The 19,915-nt window shown below is 36.5% G+C and overlaps 2 long non-coding RNA genes across 2 annotated transcripts in view; one reads left to right on the plus strand and one right to left on the minus strand.

Annotated features, from left to right (window-relative positions):
* LOC136042386 (uncharacterized) overlaps positions 1-19,915 on the minus strand; it is an 83,886-nt gene that overhangs the window by 41,625 nt on the left and 22,346 nt on the right. The gene's annotated exons all lie outside the window — the stretch shown is intronic.
* On the plus strand, positions 125-1,307 carry LOC136042384 (uncharacterized). The gene is made up of 2 exons (XR_010621282.1): positions 125-700; positions 801-1,307. It is a non-coding gene; the product is annotated as an uncharacterized LOC136042384 (long non-coding RNA).

The raw sequence follows: 19,915 nt of genomic DNA on the forward strand, positions 1-19,915 counted from the left end.
GTAACAGACATAACGGACAGACAACTTATTTTTATTTATATAGATACTATATGCTATATATATATATATATATATATATATATATATATATATATATATATATATATATATATAAATATATATATCTATATATATAAAAATAAGTTGTCTGTCTGTCTGTCTGTGGATGGATCAGGTGACGTCACCTGAAAAAACTGGATCAGGTGACGTCAAAACTGAAAAAACTAAAAAAAGGCAAAAACTACAAAAAAAACTAAAAACTAATAAAAAAAATAAAAAAGCTAAAAAACTAAAAAAACTATAAAGGTAAAAACCAATAAAAAACTAAAAAAAAACTGAAAAAACTAAAAAAGGCAAAAACTACAAAAAAAAACTAAAAACTAATAAAAAAAGTAAAAAAGCTAAAAAACTAAAAAAACTAAAAAAAGGTAAAAAACTAAAAAAAATAAAAAATAAAAAAAAAACTAAAAAAAAGGAAAAAACTGAAAAATAAGCTAAAATAAAGGTAAAAACCAATAAAAAACTAAAAAGAAAAAAAAGGTAAAAAACTAAAAAAACTAAAAACTAAAAAAAAATAAAAAAAAGGAAAAAACTGAAAAATAAGCTAAAATAAAGGTAAAAACCAATAAAAAACTAAAAAAAAACTGAAAAAACTAAAAAAAGGCAAAAACTACAAAAAAACTAAAAACTAATAAAAAAAGTAAAAAAGCTAAAAAACTAAAAAAACTAAAAAAACTAAAAAAACTAAAAAAAGGTAAAAAACTAAAAAAAATAAAAAATAAAAAAAAACTAAAAAAAAGGGAAAAAACTGAAAAATAAGCTAACATAAAGGTAAAAACCAATAAAAAACTAAAAAGAAAAAAAGGAAAAAACTAAAAAAAATTTTCATCTAAAAAACTAAAAAAAACTAAAAAAGGTAAAAACTAAAAGAACTAAAAAAGAAAAAAATAAATGACGACACTCAAAGAGAAAGCGACCAGGACAAAAGGAATGTTCGATTAGCAATAAACAAAGCACCGGGACACAGGGAGTATAAATGACGACCAGGACATAAGTAAAAAAAAAAATTAACAAAACTAAAAAGAAGGTAAAAACTACAAAAAAACTAAAAAGAAAAAAAAACTAAAAACTAATAAAAAAACTAAAAAATCTAAAAATCTAAATAAACTAAAAAAGAAAAAAAAGGAAAAAAATAAAGGAGAAAAACAAAACTAAAAAACGAATGTATATACAGACCGGTACACCGGGATACAAATGACGACCGGGACACAGGGAATATAAATGACGACCGGGACACAGGGACACAACTACAACGGGGACACCGGGGGAAACAGGGGGATATAAATGACGACCGGGACAAAAAAACTAAAAAGAAAAAAAACTAAAAACTAATAAAAAAACTAAAAAATCTAAAAATCTAAATAAGCTAAAAAAGAAAAAAAAAGGAAAAAAATAAAGGAGAAAAACAAAACTAAAAAACGAATGTATATACAGACCGGGACACCGGGATACAAATGACGACCGGGACACAGGGAATATAAATGACGACCGGGACACAGGGACACAACTACAACGGGGACACCGGGGGAAACAGGGGGATGTAAATGACGACCGGGACACCGGGACAGGGAATGGTCGATTAGCAATCACCATCAACAAAGCTCAAGGGCAATCATTAGAATCATGAGGTATAGATCTGAATACAGATTGTTTTCCCATGGACCATTATATGTTGCATGTTCAAGAGTCGGTAAACCTGACAATCTATTTATATGCAAAGACAATGGGACAGCAAAGAATGTTGTATATTCGCAAGTTTTACGTAGTTAAAACCATATATATATATCTATCTATATTCACAGGTGGGACATAGGGACACAACTACAATGGCGCGTAACTATTATGGCGCGTAACGACTTACGCGCGCAGGGGGGCTTGGGGGGGGGGGGCGCGAAGCGCCCCCACCAACTAGGTGTTGGGGTGGCGCGAAGCGCCACCCCAACAGCTAGTATATATATATAAGTTGTATGTGTGTTATGTCTATTTGTCTGTCTGTCCGCATATGACGTCTGAATTATTTCATCAGTTAAACACTACAAAAAAAACTAAAAAGATAAAAAACTAAAAACTAATAAAAAAAATTAAAAAAGCTGAAAAACTAAAAAAACTAAAAAAGAAAAAAAAGAAAAAAAAAAGAAAAAAAGAAAAAAAGCTGAAAAATAAAGGAAAAAAACATAAAAATAAGTTGTATGTGTGTTATGTCTGTCTGTCTGTCTGTCCGCATATGACGTCTGAATTATGAATTATTTCATAAGCAACGCTAAACTAGACTCGAGTGATGTCATGTTTGTGTGTCGACTGACGTCATATTTATCAACTAACGAAATTACAGACCGGGACATCGGGACACAAATGACGACCGGGACACCGAGACATTGGGAATATAAATGACGACCGGGACACTCAAAGAGAAAGCGACCGGGACGCAAGGAATGTTCGATTAGCAATCACCATCAAAAAAGCACCGGGCACAAATGACGACCGGGACACAGGGAATATAAATGACGACCAGGACACTCAAAGAGAAATTACAGACCGGGACACCGGAACACAAATGACGACCGGGACAAAAATGACAACCGGGACACAGGGAATATAAATGACGACCGCGACACTCAAAGAGAAATTACAAACTGGGACACCGGGACACAAATGACGGCCGGGACACAGGGAAAAACAACAACGGGGACGCCTGGGGGCACAGAGGGATATATAAATGACGATGGGGACACAGGGAATTTTCGATTAGCAATCACCATCAACAAAGCTCAAGGGCAATCATTAGAATAATGAGGTATAGATCTGAATACAGATTGTTTTTCCCAGGGACAATTATATGTTGCATGTTCAAGAGTCGGTAAACCTGACAATCTATTTATATGCAGAGACAATGGGACAGCCAAGAATGTTGTATATTCGCAAGTTTTACGTAGTTAAATATATATATATATATATATATATATATATATATATATATATATATATATATATATATATACTTAAATCATTCATCATGAGTTCAGTTATCATTCATCGTTCAAAGCGAAACGACCTAGGTGTTATTTATATTGCATTCTCAAAACCTGTTTCCTAAAAAAGCACATTGACCTATTGAACGAAATTGGATATGATCTGTTGGACATAATAAATTGCTAATGAACTTGATATTGAGTTAAATTGGATACAATCTTTGGATGTGCGGGCTTGATTGCTAGAGTTTTTTTAAGCGTTATAAGACTGACTGGACCGATTTTAAGGTGATTGCCAAGGTCACGTGGGCCTACATATTGAAGATAAGTGCAGTTTTTTATTTTTATTTTTGATAATACATTTTAATGGCTCAGTTCACAAAGGATGCTGTTGATCTAGCAAAATTCAAAAACTATCCACCATAGCCATATCGAGTGTTGGATATAATTCAGGCCAAGAACAAAAAAATATCCTATGTTGTATTTTGTTATGGAAGCCATGAAATCGTGACACCAGCAGCCTCACAGCTTTCGGCCTTTGTTAGCATTTCAAAGGAGGCCAAGAAGAAAAATGAATTAGGCGTTGCGAACGCTTTTGCCGAATTAGCTGATTTTCCTGATAAGTATCTCGAGATTAGTGGTTCTAGTTTACCAGATACATCGGCGAATTCAATAAATTCTGCTTTATCGGACTTGGACACGCGAAAATCCAGCATCCGAAATGATATTGAAAAAGAAGTACGTGAAAAAGTTGGATTATCAAATAGTGCGGATATAATTGACTCTATTGTTTCTCAGATTCACGACTCTATACTTGTCCAGTATTCGACCAAGTTTGATGAGATTGAAAACAAACTACGGGCTCTCCAAAACGCAAACCTAGCCCTAGAAAACAGGATTGAACAGCTTGAAACTCGTCTTGATGATATGGAGCAGGAAAAACGACAAAATCAGCTTGTATTTCATGGTGTTGAACTAAGTGGGGGTCTTCCCATCTCTGAGTGTATATTGAATGTGATTACGGATAAAATGCAAATTTTTGATTTTTCTTCGACCGCAATAGTTTCTGTATTTAAATTTTGAGCACATTTTACTGATTCGGACACTATTGTAAATGCAAAAAAGCGTCCTGCGTCTGTGTTGGTTGTGTTCAAAATCAAATTCTATGACTTTTAGGGGGTGTTTCCTCCTATTTTCCAAAATAAAGTAAATTTTGTGTCTTCTGTATCTGAAAAATGAAATAAAACGTGGCTTGTTTTCTCCTCAAACGATGTGTCCATTCAAAAAGACCAACAACGAACTATCTTCAATGAAGAAAGAGCCTGCAATGATAAAAGCAGGTTATTATTCTTATCATACAAGAATCAAGTAACATGATACCCTATGGTGGCGGAGTGGATAAGACTGTCTGTGCTGATTGCAAGTTGCTCGGTTCGATCCCGCGCGCCGTAGGGAATTCTGCAATAGTGTTCTTTGATAATTTTTTTCCATCTGTTTTTGTCATTTTCATATACATGTTTCTAAATTGCTCAAGGTAATTTTTGCTATGCAAATAGATAAAGAAAAGTTTCGCTGCCAAAATTTTAGCTTTTGATTTTCGTTTCTTTGCATTTGGCCGATTTCCTTGCATTTGTTTTACAAATCAGGAAGTAGTGGATTTTTAGACACTAGAGTTTATTATCATTATTTACATCCATAATTTTGCGTCAGCTATTTTTGTTTTTGACCATCGAAAAGAAAATAATTTAAAGCGCCAATTTTTGTTTTGTTACATCGAATATAAAACAATTTAAAGCCCCACTATTAAGCTGATCAGGAACAAACTGTCCCGAGCAAGGAGAATAACAGAGAATGCTTACATTCGTTTTGAGCAGCTTCCTCGGGTGTTGCCATTGTAGGTTCTTCAGTCATTTTACAATTAGAAATTTCTCTTTCAACGGTCTTCTTACAATTAAAAATTTGTCTTTGAACGATATTCTTAAATACCTGTGTCCTGGTCGTCATTTATATTGCCTGTGTCCCAGTCGTCATTTGTGTCCCGGTATCCCAGTCTGTAATTTCTCTTTGAGTGTCCCGGTCGTTATTTATATTCCCTCTGTCCTGGTCGTCATTTGTGTCCCGGTCTGTAATTTCTCTTTGAGTGTTTTTTCTTTTTAGTATTTTTTTAGTTTTTTACATTTTTTCTTTTTTCAGTTTTCTTTTTCTTCTTTATTTTTCAGCTTCACTATGAAATACATATCGCCGAACCTTTGTTTTTTTTTTTAACTAAAATCTGGTAGGCATTGATGACCTTATCCAAGTCAAGATCCCAAACCCAATCATCATCGCTATCATTTTCAGTTTTGATATGTTTTGACTCTCGCTGTCCAGGTGGATCTTCATCTAACTGCGCGGTTTTGCGTTCTTTAGCCTCAAGCCTGTTTCCTTGCTGTTCTTTTGATTCCTCGGCACGCTTTCTTTTCTGACTTTCTCTATCAGCAGCAAGTTTTTTGGCATAGACTCTTTGAGCACCTTCATCGGCTTTTGCCATTGTAAGTTCATCAGTCATTTTAAACTTAAACATTAATATATTTCTACGTGAACATATATGTCTTAAATATCTTTAATGACGTCACCGTCATAGCAAAAATGACGACAACTAGCTTCATGACGCCAGTCGACACAGAAACATGACGTCACCTGATCCACAGACAGACAACTTATTTTTATATATATAGATAGATATAATTCTAAAATTGTAAGGTAATTTTCTATTTTGAAATAAAAATTATTGCTCAGACAACATAAATATTTTTGATATTTACATAATAGCTTTAGTGGTTCTGGACTGAAAACTAAATAAGCTAATCAAATTGGGAATTGCAATCTCTTAGGTTGAAAAGGCAGATCCATTGGAATCATGAGAATGTGTGGTATAAGAAAAGCCTCACCCTCAAAAGGCCCTGTCAAGATTGTTGCCTCTATTTCGTTATAACAGACATAACACGTCATTTGTGTCCCGGTGTCCCGGTCTGTAGTTTCGTTAGTCGACAAACATGACGTCAGACGACAAACAACTTCATGACGACATACAGCTCAATCCTTATAATGACGTCAGTCGACAAACATGACGTCTGTCGACACACAAACATGACGTCAGTCGACAGACAGACAAACAACTTATTTTTATATATATATAGATATATGTTTTTAACTACGTAAAACTTACGAATATACAACATTCTTTGCTGTCCCATTGTCTGTGCATATAAATGGATTGTCAGGTTTACCGACTCTTGAACATGCAAAATATAATGGTCCATGGGAAAACAATCCGTACCCGGCGTCCCCGTTGTAGTTGTGTCCCTATGTCCCGGTCGTCATTTATATTCCTTGTGTCCCGGTCGTCATTTGTTTCCCGGTGTCCCGGTCTGTATATACATACGTTTTTGAATTGGTCTTTTTTTTAGTTTTTAGTTTTTTACCTTTTTTTTAGTTTTTTTTTAGTTATACCTCATGATTCTAATGATTGCCCTTGAGCTTTGTTGATGGTGATTGCTAATCGAATATTCCCTGTGTCCCCGTCGTCATTTATATATCCCCCTTTGCCCCCCGGTGTCCCCGTTATAGTTGATACTCGCTGTGTCCCGGTCGTCATTTGTGTCCCGGTGCTTTGTTGATGGTGATTGCTAATCGAACATTCCTTGTGTCCCGGTCGCTTTCTCTTTGAGTGTCCCGGTCGTCTTTTATATTCCCAATGTGCCGGTGTCCCGGTCGTCATTTGTGTCCCGATGTCCCGGTATGTAATTTCGTCAGTCGAAAACATGACGTCAGTCAACACAGAAACATGAGGTCACCTGATCCACAGACAGACACACAGACAGACAACTTATTTTTATATATATAGAAGATAGATATATATAAAAATAAGTTGTCTGTCTGTGTGTCTGTCTGTCTGTCAGGTGACGTCATGTTTCTGTGTCGACTGACGTCATGAAGTTAGTTTTCGTCATTTTTGCTATGACGGTGACGTCATTAATGGTATTTAAGACATGCGTTCACGGAAAAACGTTTAATTGTAAAATGACTGAAGAACCTACAATGGCTACAGCCGAGGAAGCTGCTCAAAGAGTCTATGCCAAAAAACTTGCTGCTGATAGAGAAAGTAAGAAAAGAAAGCGTGCCGAGGAATCACGAGAACAGCAAGAAAACAGGCTTGCGGCTAAAGAACGCAAAACCGCGCAGTTAGATGAAAATCCACCTGGAAAGCGAGAGTCAAAACATATCAAAACTGAAAATGATAGCGATGATGATTGGGTTTGGGATTTTGACTTGGATAAGGTCATCAATGCCTACCAGATTTAAGTTAAAAAACAAAGGTTCGGCGATATGTACTTCATAGTGACGCTGAAAAATAAAGAAGAAAAAAAAACTGAAAAAATGTAGAAAACTAAAAAAAACTAAAAAGAAAAAACATCTATATATATAAAAAATAAGTTGTCTGTGTGTGTGTCTGTCTGTCTGTCAGGTGACGTCATGTTTCTGTGTCAACTGACGTCATGAAGTTAGTTGTCGTCATTTTTGCTATGACAGTGACGTCATTAATGGTATTTAAGACATGCGTTCACGGAAAAACGAAAGAGTTTATGCCAAAAAACTTGCTGCTGATAGAGAAAGTAAGAAAAGAAAGCGTGCTGAGGAATCACAAGAACAGCAAGAAAACAGGCTTGCAGCTGATAGAGAAAGTAAGAAAAGAAAGCGTGCCGAGGAATCACAAGAATAGCAAGAAAACAGGCTTGCAGCTGATAGAGAAAGTAAGAAAAGAAAGCGTGCCGAGGAATCACAAGAATAGCAAGAAAACAGGCTTGCGGCTAAAGAACACAAAACCGCGCAGTTAGATGAAAATCCACCTGGAAAGCGAGAGTCAAAACATATCAAAACTGAAAATGATAGCGATGATGATTGGGTTTGGGATTTTGACTTGGATAAGGTCATCAATGCCTACCAGATTTAAGTTAAAAAACAAAGGTTCGGCGATATGTACTTCATAGTGACGCTGAAAAATAAAGAAGAAAAAAAACTGAAAAAATGTAAAAAACTAATAAATACTAAAAAGAAAAAACACTCAAAGATAAATTACAGACCGGGACACAAATGACGACCGACACAGAGGGAATATAAACGACGACCAGGAACCTCAAAGAAAAATTACAGACTGGGACACCCGGACACAAATCTAAATGACGACCGGGACGCAGGGACACAACTACAACGGGGACGCCGGGGGCATAGGCGGGATATATAATTGACGACTGAGACACAGGGATTGTTTGAATAGAAATTACAGACCGGGACACCGGGACACAAATGACGACCGGGACACTGGGACACAAGGAATATAAATGACGACCGGGACACTCAAAGAGAAAATACAAACTGGGACACCAGGACACAAATGACGACCGGGACACAGGGAATATAAATGTTATTTATATGCACAGACAATGGGACAGCGAAGAATGTTGTATATTCGCATGTTTTACGTAGTTAAAAATATATATTTATATCTATCTCTTTTCACAGGTGGGACACAGGGACACAGCTACAATGGCGCGTAACTAATATGGCGCGTAACGACTTACGCGCAAGGGGGGGCTTGGGGGGGCGCGGAGCGCCCCACCAACTAGGTGTTGGGGTGGCGCGAAGCGAGTTGTGTGTATGCATGTTTGTTTGTTTGTAAAAAGAGCGTTTGCATATGACGTCATTATTAGTACATAAGGCTTTGTATATGCACAGACATATAAATATAAATGCTATTTATATGCACAGACAATGGGACAGCGAAGAATGTTGTATATTCGCATGTTTTACGTAGTTAAAAATATATATTTATATCTATCTCTATTCACAGGTGGGACACAGGGACACAGCTACAATGGCGCGTAACTAATATGGCGCGTAACGACTTACGCACGCGGGGGGGCTTGGGGGGCGCGAAGCGCCCCACCAACTAGGTGTTGGGGTGGCACGAAGCCACCCCAACACCGGTGCCAAAATTGTATTTATTCTATATATATATATATTAATGACGGTGACGTCATTAATGGTATTTAAGACATTTGTTCACGGAAAAATGTTTAATTGTAAAATGACTGAAGAACCTACAATGGCAACAGCCGAGGAAGCTGCTCAAAGAGTTTATGCCAAAAAACTTGCTGCTGATAGAGAAAGTAAAAAAAGAAAGCGTTCCAAGGAATCACAAGAACAGCAAGAAAACAGGCTTGCGGCTTAAGAACGCAAAACCGCGCAGTTAGATGAAAATCCACCTGGACAGCGAGAGTCAAAACATATCAAAACTGAAAATGATAGCGATGATGATTGGGTTTGGGATTTTGACTTGGATAAGGTCATCAATGCCTACCAGATTTAAGTTAAAAAAACAAAGGTTCGTCATAGTGACGCTGAAAAATAAAGAAGAAAAAGAAAACTGAAAAAAGAAAAAAGGTAAAAAACTAAAAAAAAAAACTAGAAAGAAAAAACACTCAAAGAGAAATTACAGACCGGGACACAAATGACGACCGAGACAGAGGGAATATAAGTGACGACCGGGAACCTCAAAGAGAAATTACAGACTGGGACACCCGGACACAAATCACGACCGGGACACAGGGAACACAGGGACACAACTACAACGGGGACGCCGGGGGCACAGGCGGGATATATAAATGACGACCGGGACACAGGGATTGTTCGAATAGAAATTACAGACCGGGACACAAATGACGACCGGGACACCGGGACACAGGGAATATAAATGACGACCGGGACACTCAAAGAGAAATTACAAACTGGGACACCGGGACACAAATGACGACCGGGACAGAGGGAATATAAATGACGACCGGGACACAGGGTCACATCATTAGAATAATGAGGTATAGATCTGAATACGGATTGTTTTTCCCATGGACAATTATATGTTGCATGTTCAAGAGTCAGTAAACCTGACAATCTATTTATATGCACAGACAATGGGACAGCGAAGAATGTTGTATATTCGCATGTTTTACGTAGTTAAAAACATATATTTATATCTATCTCTATTCACAGGTGGGACACAGGGACACAACTACAATGGCGCGTAACTAATATGGCGCCTAGCGACTTACGCGCGCGGGGGGGCTTGGGGGGGCGCGAAGCGCCCCACCAACTAGGTGTTGGGGTGGCGCTTTGCGCCACCCCAACACCTATATATATATATATATATATATATATAGAATAAATACTTGAAGTAGTACTTGAAGTAATACTTAAGTACAATTTTGGCAAGTACTTGATATTTGATACTTAAGTAAGAATTTGGAAAGTACTTATTACTTGATATTTAAGTAAAAAAACAATGAGTACTTAATACTTGATACTTAAGTAAAAATTTTGAGTACTTGTTGCAGCACTGGTTTCCAAAATAAAGTAAATTTTGTGTCTTCTGTATCTGAAAAATGAAATAAAACGTGGCTTATTTTCTCCTCAAACGATGTGTCCATTCAAAAATACCAACAATGAACTATCTTCAATGAAGAAAGAGCCTGCAACGATGAAAGCAGGTTATAATTCTTATCATAAAAGAATCAAGTAAAATGATATCCTATGGTGGCGAAGTGGATAAGACCGTCTCTGCTAATTATAAGTTGCTCGGTTAGATCCCGCGCGCCGTAGGGAATTTCTAATACGCTAAAGTCTTTGATAATTTTTTTTCCATCTGTTTTTGTCATTTTCATATACATGTTTCTAAATTGCTCAAGGTAGTTTTTGCTATGCAAATAGATAAAGAAAAGTTTCTCTGCCAAAATTTTAGCTTTTGATTTTCGTTTCTTTGCATTTGGCCGATTTCCTTGCATTTGTTTTACAAATCAGGAAGTAGTGGATTTTTAGACACTAGAGTTTATTATCATTATTTACATCCATAATTTTGCGTCAGCTATTTTTGTTTTTGAACATCGAAAAGAAAATAATTTAAAGCGCCAATTTTCGTTTTGTTTTGTTCCTATGGTGGCGAAGTGGATAAGACCGTCTCTGCTAATTATAAGTTGCTCGGTTCGATCCCGCGCGCCGTCGGGAATTTCTAATACGCTAAAGTCTTTGATAATTTTTTTCCATCTGTTTTTGTCATTTTCATATACATGTTTCTAAATTGCTCAAGGTAGTTTTTGCTATGCAAAGAGATAAAGAAAAGTTTCTCTGCCAAAATTTTAGCTTTTGATTTTCGTTTCTTTGCATTTGGCCGATTTCCTTGCATTTGTTTTACAAATCAGGAAGTAGTGGATTTTTAGACACTAGAGTTTGTTATCATTATTTACATCCATAATTTTGCGTCAGCTATTTTTGTTTTTTAACATCGAAAAGAAAATAATTTAAAGCGCCAATTTTTGTTTTGTTACATCGAAAAGAAAATAACTTAAAGCGCCACTTTTAAGCTGATCAGGATCAAACTTTCCCGAGCAAGAAGAATAACAGAGAATGCTTTTGGAATTCTAAGTTCCAAATGGAGAGTTTTTAGATCCCCTATACTTGTAAAGCCAAGTACTGTCACTATCCTGATTAAAGCTGCATGTTGCTTGCACAATTACCTCCTCACAGATGACATCACAAGTGGTGTCAGATCGTATGCCACAGCAACACATGTAGAATCCAATGACCTGGAAAATGGATCTTGGAGGGCAGATCAACAGTTGGCAAATCAGATGGAAATTACCAACCGAATTACCTCTAATAGGGCTGGTGAGGAGCAAAAAAGGTAACAAATAATCGGTTTTATACTTCTCCTTCTCTAGAGTTTTTTTTTCAACACTGGCCTTGTCACCAAGGCTGATAGATATCTGTTGGTATGAAACTTGTATGGTTTTTTTCAACTGTCCTGTCCCCATGAGCCTTTAAGCTACAATGAGGGGCTAGTTGCAGCACTACGGCAATGTTACTACACGAGTACATGACATGGACAAGCAGGTTCCGTGCGAAAAGACAATATTTTAAGTAATACATATGGCTCATTTCCTCAATGGAGCAAAGTTGAAGCCAATTTTCCCAAATCAGGTGAAAATGACGGTGAAAAAAAAAGCCATTTGGTACCATAAAGGCAATAATTAGTACAACAAAAGTATTATAAAGCTACTTTATAGTTATTCAAACTAAAGTCTGGGGGTGAGGTCTGGAAGGGACAGCTGTCCCCCTTCCCCTGTACCATAGCAAGTAACAACTCTGTCCCCCCTAGCTGTATTGTTATTGTATCTCCTTCCTCATATCCTGATATATTTGTTCCTAATTGCCTGAACAGAAAAATTAATCATATAAATAGTAGCCCAGATAATAGATTGTTTCTTACGATTTTTTTTAAATACTTCAAATCAGGTCTAGCATTCACCCAGTTAATTGATAATCAATCACAATAACAGACAGGGAAACGAAGAATGAAGGAAGATCGATATATTTTTTATGTACCCTTGAATGTTTTATCTTGGCAGAAATTTAGAAAAAGCAAAAAAGGATGGATCATTTGCCCTTTCCCGAGGAATTTTAGAAACGAGCAGTTTAACATAGGCCATAGAAAAGCGTTTAAATTCATACTTTCACATGATTTACAGATAGAGAAGAAAGCGTTTAAATTCATACATTCACATGATTTGCAGATAGAGAGAAAATTTCAAATGCGTGAATGCTTTCTTTTAACTTTAGATGAATTAGCCTATTTGGAAATATGAAGAGTTGCTGAGGTGGTATTAAAATTATTTTATAGACTTATTTTGTTTAGTGAGAATTTGAGAAACTTGATTTTGTGGTGTATTAGAAGAGTACTAGTGAGCTAATAAAGTGAGGAGGAACAGGTGCTAAGGCACCTAAAAAGGGTCTGATATGGATCCTGGACAATTTCTTCTCTCACCAGCCATGAATGTTAATGGACCTAGTGAACTTGAAGCATTAAGCCCTTCTTTTCTCATGAACCAACAGAATGTCATGCAGCCTATACTTCAGAACAGTTTACAATCAAACCAAGGGACATTGCCAGTGGGCATGTACCAGAACAATGTATCTCCTATTCCTCTAACACTACCAGTAAGTCAGTTTGTTAATCATAACATGCAAGTCCCTTTTTATCCTTTTCCAGTTTATATGACTAATCAGTCAACCAGTAATCAAACTGTCCCAGGAACAAGTATTCAATATGCAACAGGTACTACAAACCAGGGACAAATGCCTAGAATGATTCCCAAACTGCAAAATATTTACCAAAAGGACAATCAAACAAGAACCATGCTAAAAGTCCCAAAGCAAATGCCACAATTTCCTAATGTATATGCAAATATACCAACTCATAACAAATTTGAGGTTCTTCCTCAAGATGAAGATCCACTGAATGAATGTGAAAGTAACCTTAATGAAAGTGACCTTAATGAAGTTATAAATCCAGCTGAGGCTGAGGGCCTTATGGACATTTCAAGCCACACACAAAAACACAAGTGGTGTAATGCATCACCAGGTACTTCAGATGTGAGACAGTCTAAAAAGCAAGAGATCAGAGCTCACACTAAAGCACAGGTAGAAATTCTAGAACAAGAAATCTTTAACAATCAAGTCATGCTTCAAGTGAACAATATCAATGAAAAATTTAGCGGTGATTATGAGATTTCCAAGTTTCTGAAGGAAAAGACCAAGATTAAAAAATTTGAATTTGAGATAAATCATGATAGAATAAAAATGATTATGTTCCTACAAAATGATGAAGATGCCAAGGAATGTATGCAGATAGATAGAGTGGCAAATGTATCTGTTAGGACAGCAAGAAAGCCAAAAACATGCAGGGGCATCATCAAAGGAATTCCTTTATACCTGACTGATGAACAAATTAAAGAGAGCATTGACTCACCATTCCCAATAATTGAAGTGTTGCGCCAAAAAAGATATAATCGTGAAGATAAAAAGCTGGAGAACAGCTATTCTGTATTGGTGGAATTTGAGAGCCCATTTCTTCCCCCAAATGTGTGGTGTTCAGGAAGAAAAAATGTTTTTATATATAATCGAAGGGTGTTGCAATGCTATAAATGCCAACGTTATGGACACTTACAGAAAGACTGCAGAGCAAAAGAATTTACCTGCCTGAGATGCTCAGGCAATCATTTTTCAAAAGAATGCTCATTGAAAGACAAAGAAATTAATGATCCAGCAAGGCAGTACTGTTGTGCTAATTGCAAGGGTAGACATTCAACTACATCCTCAGCTTGTCCTGTTAGAAGGGAAAACAGGGAAATATTAATGGTAGCAGAAAAGTATCAGATGGGATATAGTACAGCCAGAGTAGCATATAAAAGCTATGCACAGGTAGTGCAAAATGAAGCTTCTAGAACGCTAAAACCAGAGTCCATCATTGTCAATAGAACAATGAGTCAGTTAAGAGATGAAATTGTCAGGAATACTACTAAAACAATTGTAGTAGGACTGCTATTATCCCAAGACATGTTGAATATTGGATCTCTCCCACTAGATGAGAAAATCAGGAAGCTTTGTAACTTTGTAGATACAATGAAAATATGCAAATTAGAAATGAAAGATATTGCTGATGTGTGCCAAGTAGAGATGATGATAGGGTCAGCTGCACCAACACAACCATGAACATGAGAATACTTTCTTGGAATGCATGTTCAGTTATGAAAGAAAAGAAGGATTTGTTTCTCATGAGTTGCCTAGAAAATAAAATTGATATATTTTGTATTCAGGAGACTTAGTTAAAGCCCCATATAAAACCAGAATTCCATGGGTACAATGTGATCAGACAAGATAGAATCCACACCAGTAAAGGAGGAGTGTTGATTGGAATCAAATAGAATTTTCATTTTACTGAAATTGAATTAGAATTGGATGAAGAAGTGGGGGACAGGATAGAATTGATGGCGGTTAATCTATTTCTACCAGGAGGAAAGGGATTGTATATTGTTAATATATACAACCCTTCAGGATCTAATGGAATAATTGGCCAAATAATACAGGAAGTTTATAAACAAATACCAAATTCAGATGCTATCATCATTTTAGGAGATTTTAATGCCCATAGTAATTTATGGTGCAGATGTAATGTGATAAATAAATCAGGTAGGAGTATTGAAGCTACACTCCTATCTACCAATATGATTCTGTCAACTCCTAAAGGATTACCTACCAGAATAAATCCTCAAACAGGAGACTCTACAACCATCGATTTGGTTATGGCTAACCCAAGAATTTCCTGCTCATTAGTTGTTGACATTTTACAGGACCTTGTTCTCCATAGTGATCATAACCCAGTGATTGTGGAAATAGGCAGTAAGTATCCTACTGGAATTAATGAAAGAAGAGATAAGTTCAGAACTGGAAATGTCAATTGGGATGATCTAACCGCTAAGCTGAAGGATGTCAATATCAGAGCTGTTATTGAGGGGGAAGCAGAAATAGATAAGAAAATAGAAGCATTTCAAGACCATCTTGTTTGCATAGCTAAAGAAATAGTACCATTTGGTCCTGTTGGATTTTCAAAAAGAAAAAAGCCTGCTTGGTGGAATGAGGAGTGTCTGAATGCAAAGAAAGAGGTCTGCCAAAAACGTATGCTGTACAGAAGATATAATGCTCTCTCAGATTTTATTGAATATAAAAAAGCTTATGCAAGTTTTAAAAGAATTGTGTTAAAGTCCAAAAGAGAAGCCTGGAATTTGTTTTTAGCATCATTGGACTTTAGAAAGCCAGCAAGCAAGGTCTATCAGTTCATTAAGAGTATATCAAACAAGATGCCTGCCCCTAGACAGAACCCACCTTTAATAAATGAAGATAAAGCACTGGTAGAGAAAGCAAATGCTGGTGCCGCCCATTTAATTGAATCCATTGGAAAGGCAGATCCTAACGATGTCGAAAGCCAAAGGATTAAAAGGAAAATGAAATTTCTCTCCTCTCAAGGTGGAAAGGAAGAATATAACCAGCCTTTCACACTCAAAGAGCTTGAAGATATAATTCAGGGTTTACCACTTACCTCTCCAGGCCCTGATCTTATTCATCCGCATTTTGTTAGATCATTACCACCAAATTGGACCTCAGCTCTACTAGATATATTGAACCTTGCCTGGTCTCAAGGCAAATTTCCTAAAGTATGGAAGTATGCTGAAGCTGTTATGATACCAAAAGGTGGCAAAGATCTATCAAAATTAGAAAATCATAGAATGATATCACTTTTGCCCGTTTTAGGCAAAGTTTATGAAAGGATTGTCAAGAAAAGGCTTAATTTTGAGATTGAAAGAAGGAAATTGCTGAAGGATATTCAATGTGGCTTCAGACGGAAGAGGAGCACTATTGACTGCCTTAATTGCATAAAGCAGGACGCACTTTACGCAATGCAAAACAATTGGATAATGTTATTGGTTATGTTAGACGTTGAAGGTGTATTCAACAATATAGTCCATAGACAAATTTTGTCTGGTCTAATTGAAGCTGGTTTTAAGGGAAGTTTAATTGCACTTGTTGAAGATTATATGAAGCAGCAGACCATCAAAGTCAGAGCTAAGGGTGAACTATCAGATGTTATAGTAGAAATTAAGCGAGGCGTCCCCCAAGGGTGTGCCTTGGGGCCGGACCTCTACAATATTGGAGAATATAATATCCCAATAGAAGAGAGTGCTGAAAAAGGCTGTATATTTGCAGACGATAACAATGTCTGGGTGTTGGGCCGCTCTATGGAAGAGATTCACATGATTATGGAGTCTGTTTTGGAACAGCTGCAAAGATGGGCAGATGATATTGACCTTAGATTCTCACCTAATAAAACTAAAGCTATGATATTTACAAGAAAAAAGATACTGGTACCCCCATTGCTTCATATATATGGGCAACCTATAGAATATGTCAATGAATCAAAGATACTGGGATGCGTTTTTGATAAGCAGTTAAGCTGGAATAACCACGTACAATCATTAAAGACCGCTTGCATGAAACGTCTGAACATTTTAAAGGGAATTACAGCTGCCATGTATGGTTTACACCCTGATCTGTTATTGGATTTTTATGCAAAATACATTCGAGCTAAATTAGAATACGCTGTGGTGATATATGGATCTGCTAGTCCATCACTTTTGAGTAAGCTGGATGTCTTGCAAAAATCAGCTATCAGAACTGCTTACGGAGGTAGAAGTACAACTCCAATTCCTTTTTTACTATCGGAAAGTGGCTTAGAAGACCTTGAATCGAGAAGGAACATAGCCTTTTTGAGATACATTAGAAGAATATTGCTCGCGGGTAAAAATCATCCTGTGAAATCACGGATCATAAAGACAGGAAGAGCATGCACCAAGAATCCAAAGAAGGTTAGAAATCAACTTAATTTTTGGGAAAAGGCTTCAGAAATTTCAGCATCCAAAGATGTAAATTTAAAAACTTCAGAATTTTTAAGCATATGTGAAGTTCCTGATATTGCTCCTTGGGAAATAATTGAGCCAAAATGCAATCTATTATTTCCTACAGAAGAACATGATATGGACATGGAACTCAAAATAATGCTAAATGACAAGTATAAAAATTACATTGAAATATATACTGACGATTCGAAGTTGGAGAGTCATGAGTGTCTTGGAAGCATTAAAACATTTTGGAAGGTCTAGAGATCCATCAAGAGAAATAGCGGCTTGCTACCAAAAATTGTTAGGGCTGTTAAAAAGAAGGAAGATTTTGTTTCAGTGGGTTCTCGCCCATGTGGGAATTAAAGGGAATGAGAGAGTAGATAGAGAAGCCAAAACTGCCGCACTAGAAGGTCAGAGTGAGTTGGATGTTCCTACTCCAAGAATTGCAACTCAAATAGAGCAAATGATTAAAACAATCCGCCATCAAAGCTTCCAGGATAACCTGAACTTATCAGGAAATTTGTTTGTAACTACAAAGGAGCGGCGCAAGAGAGAAGTTGTAATATATAAATTTTTGAATAGATGGCAATCAAGAATCGTATTTAGACTCAGATCCGGTCATGCTGGGGTTCGAAGTTATAAAGCAAGGTTTGAAGGAGCTTCAGAAAGATGTGAATTTTGTGACGTTGAAGAAACTATTGAGCATTTACTTCTCGAGTGTGATAGATATGCGAGTGAAAGGAAGGAAATAGTGGAATTTTTCGTGTAAGAAGCATTAAGCCAAGTGTATATCATATTCTGGGTGGTCTCACTACATCAGAAGACAAAGTGCAGATAATTCAACTTGTTACAAAGTACTTAGAAGAAATCCACCAAGACTTTACACTTTGAAATCAGTTATTGGAGTTCCAGATTCTACAAAGAAGGCTCTTAGGTGGCAAACAGAGGAGAGCATAATTCCTTCAACTTCAACTTCAACATTTGCCTTTTCCCTTTGGCGTTGCAAAAAAATAAGCATTGCTAAAAATATATATATAAATATAAGTTGTATGTATGTCCGTTACACTATCTATATGTATCAAAATAAGTTATATATATTTTTGTTTGAGGGTTTGCATATGACGTGTGAAAAATAAAGAAGAAAAAGAAAACTAAATAAAGAAAAAAAGGTAAAAAACTAAAAAAAAAACAAAAAAAAACGAAAAGAATAAAAAAATAAAAAAAAAAATTAAAAAAAGAAAAAACCTAAAAAAGTAAAAAAATAAAAAAGGTAGAAAATAAAAAGAAAAAAGCTAAGAAAACTAAAAAAGCTTATAAAACTAAAAAAAAGAAACAACTAAAAAAGAAAAAATTAAAAAAGAGGGGGGAAACATAATTATATATATATATATATATATATATATATATATATATATATATATATATATATATATATATATATATACTAGCTGTTGGGGTGGCGCTCCACGCCACCCCAACAACTAGTTGGTGGGGGCGCACAGTAGCTCAGTTGGTAAAGCGTTATGTTCCAGGTTCTAGGTCTGAGAGGTTCCAGGTTCGAACCTTGGCTTTAGTATTAATACAAAAGAAGAAAAAAAAAACTAAAAAAGATAAAAACTACAAAAAAGTTCACATTGAAAGTTCTAGTTCACTTTTTAAGTCAAAAGAGATCAAAGGGCAGCTAACCCCCCCCCCCTTTCACGCCCTTTTCTTCATGTCCATCCAATGAGAACTTTGAGATAGCATTTTTCAAAAAACAGTTCAAAGATCATATAACATAAAACTCCTGTATCGATGCAACCGCCAGGGCCCGGGGGCAGGCATTATAAGTTATGCTCTGGGGCATTTATGGTTCTTATGAAAGGGATGCACGTATAAACTTCATAGATGACTCACTTGATTGGAAACTGAAAGTTCTAGTTCACTTTTTAAGAGTCAAAAGACATCCGAGGGCAACTAGCCCCCCCAAGCCTTTTCTCCCTGAACACATCCCATTAAAATTTTGAGATAGCCATTAATTAAAATTGTTCATCAGATAACGAAAATTCCGGGGTCGACACAACCCCCCGGAGCCCGGCGACAAGTGTTGTAGTGTTTTATGTAAGGGGTGGTCGTATAAACTTCGAAGGTGGCTCATTTGATCAGAAATTAAAAGTTCTAGTTCACTTTTTAGGAGTCAAAAGAGATTCGAGTGCAACTAGCCCCTCCCCTTGCCCTTTTTTCCCCAAATCCATCCAATACAAATTTTGAGATAGCCGTTTTTTAGAATAGTTCAACCATCACACAACACAACTCTTGTGTCGACACAACCCCCCAGGTCCCGGGGGCAGGCGTTGTAAGTTATGCTCTGGGGCATTTATGGTTCATGTGAAAAGGATGCTCGCATAAATTTCAGAGAGGGCTCACTTGATTGGAAACTGAAAGTTCTAGTTCACTTGTTAAAAGTCAAAAGACATCCGAGGGCAACTAGCCTCCCTAGCCTCCCCCCCGACCCCGTCCGATACA

Source organism: Artemia franciscana, unplaced genomic scaffold, assembly GCF_032884065.1.
Source record: "Artemia franciscana unplaced genomic scaffold, ASM3288406v1 Scaffold_1209, whole genome shotgun sequence".
Classification (NCBI taxonomy): Eukaryota; Metazoa; Arthropoda; class Branchiopoda; order Anostraca; family Artemiidae; genus Artemia; species Artemia franciscana.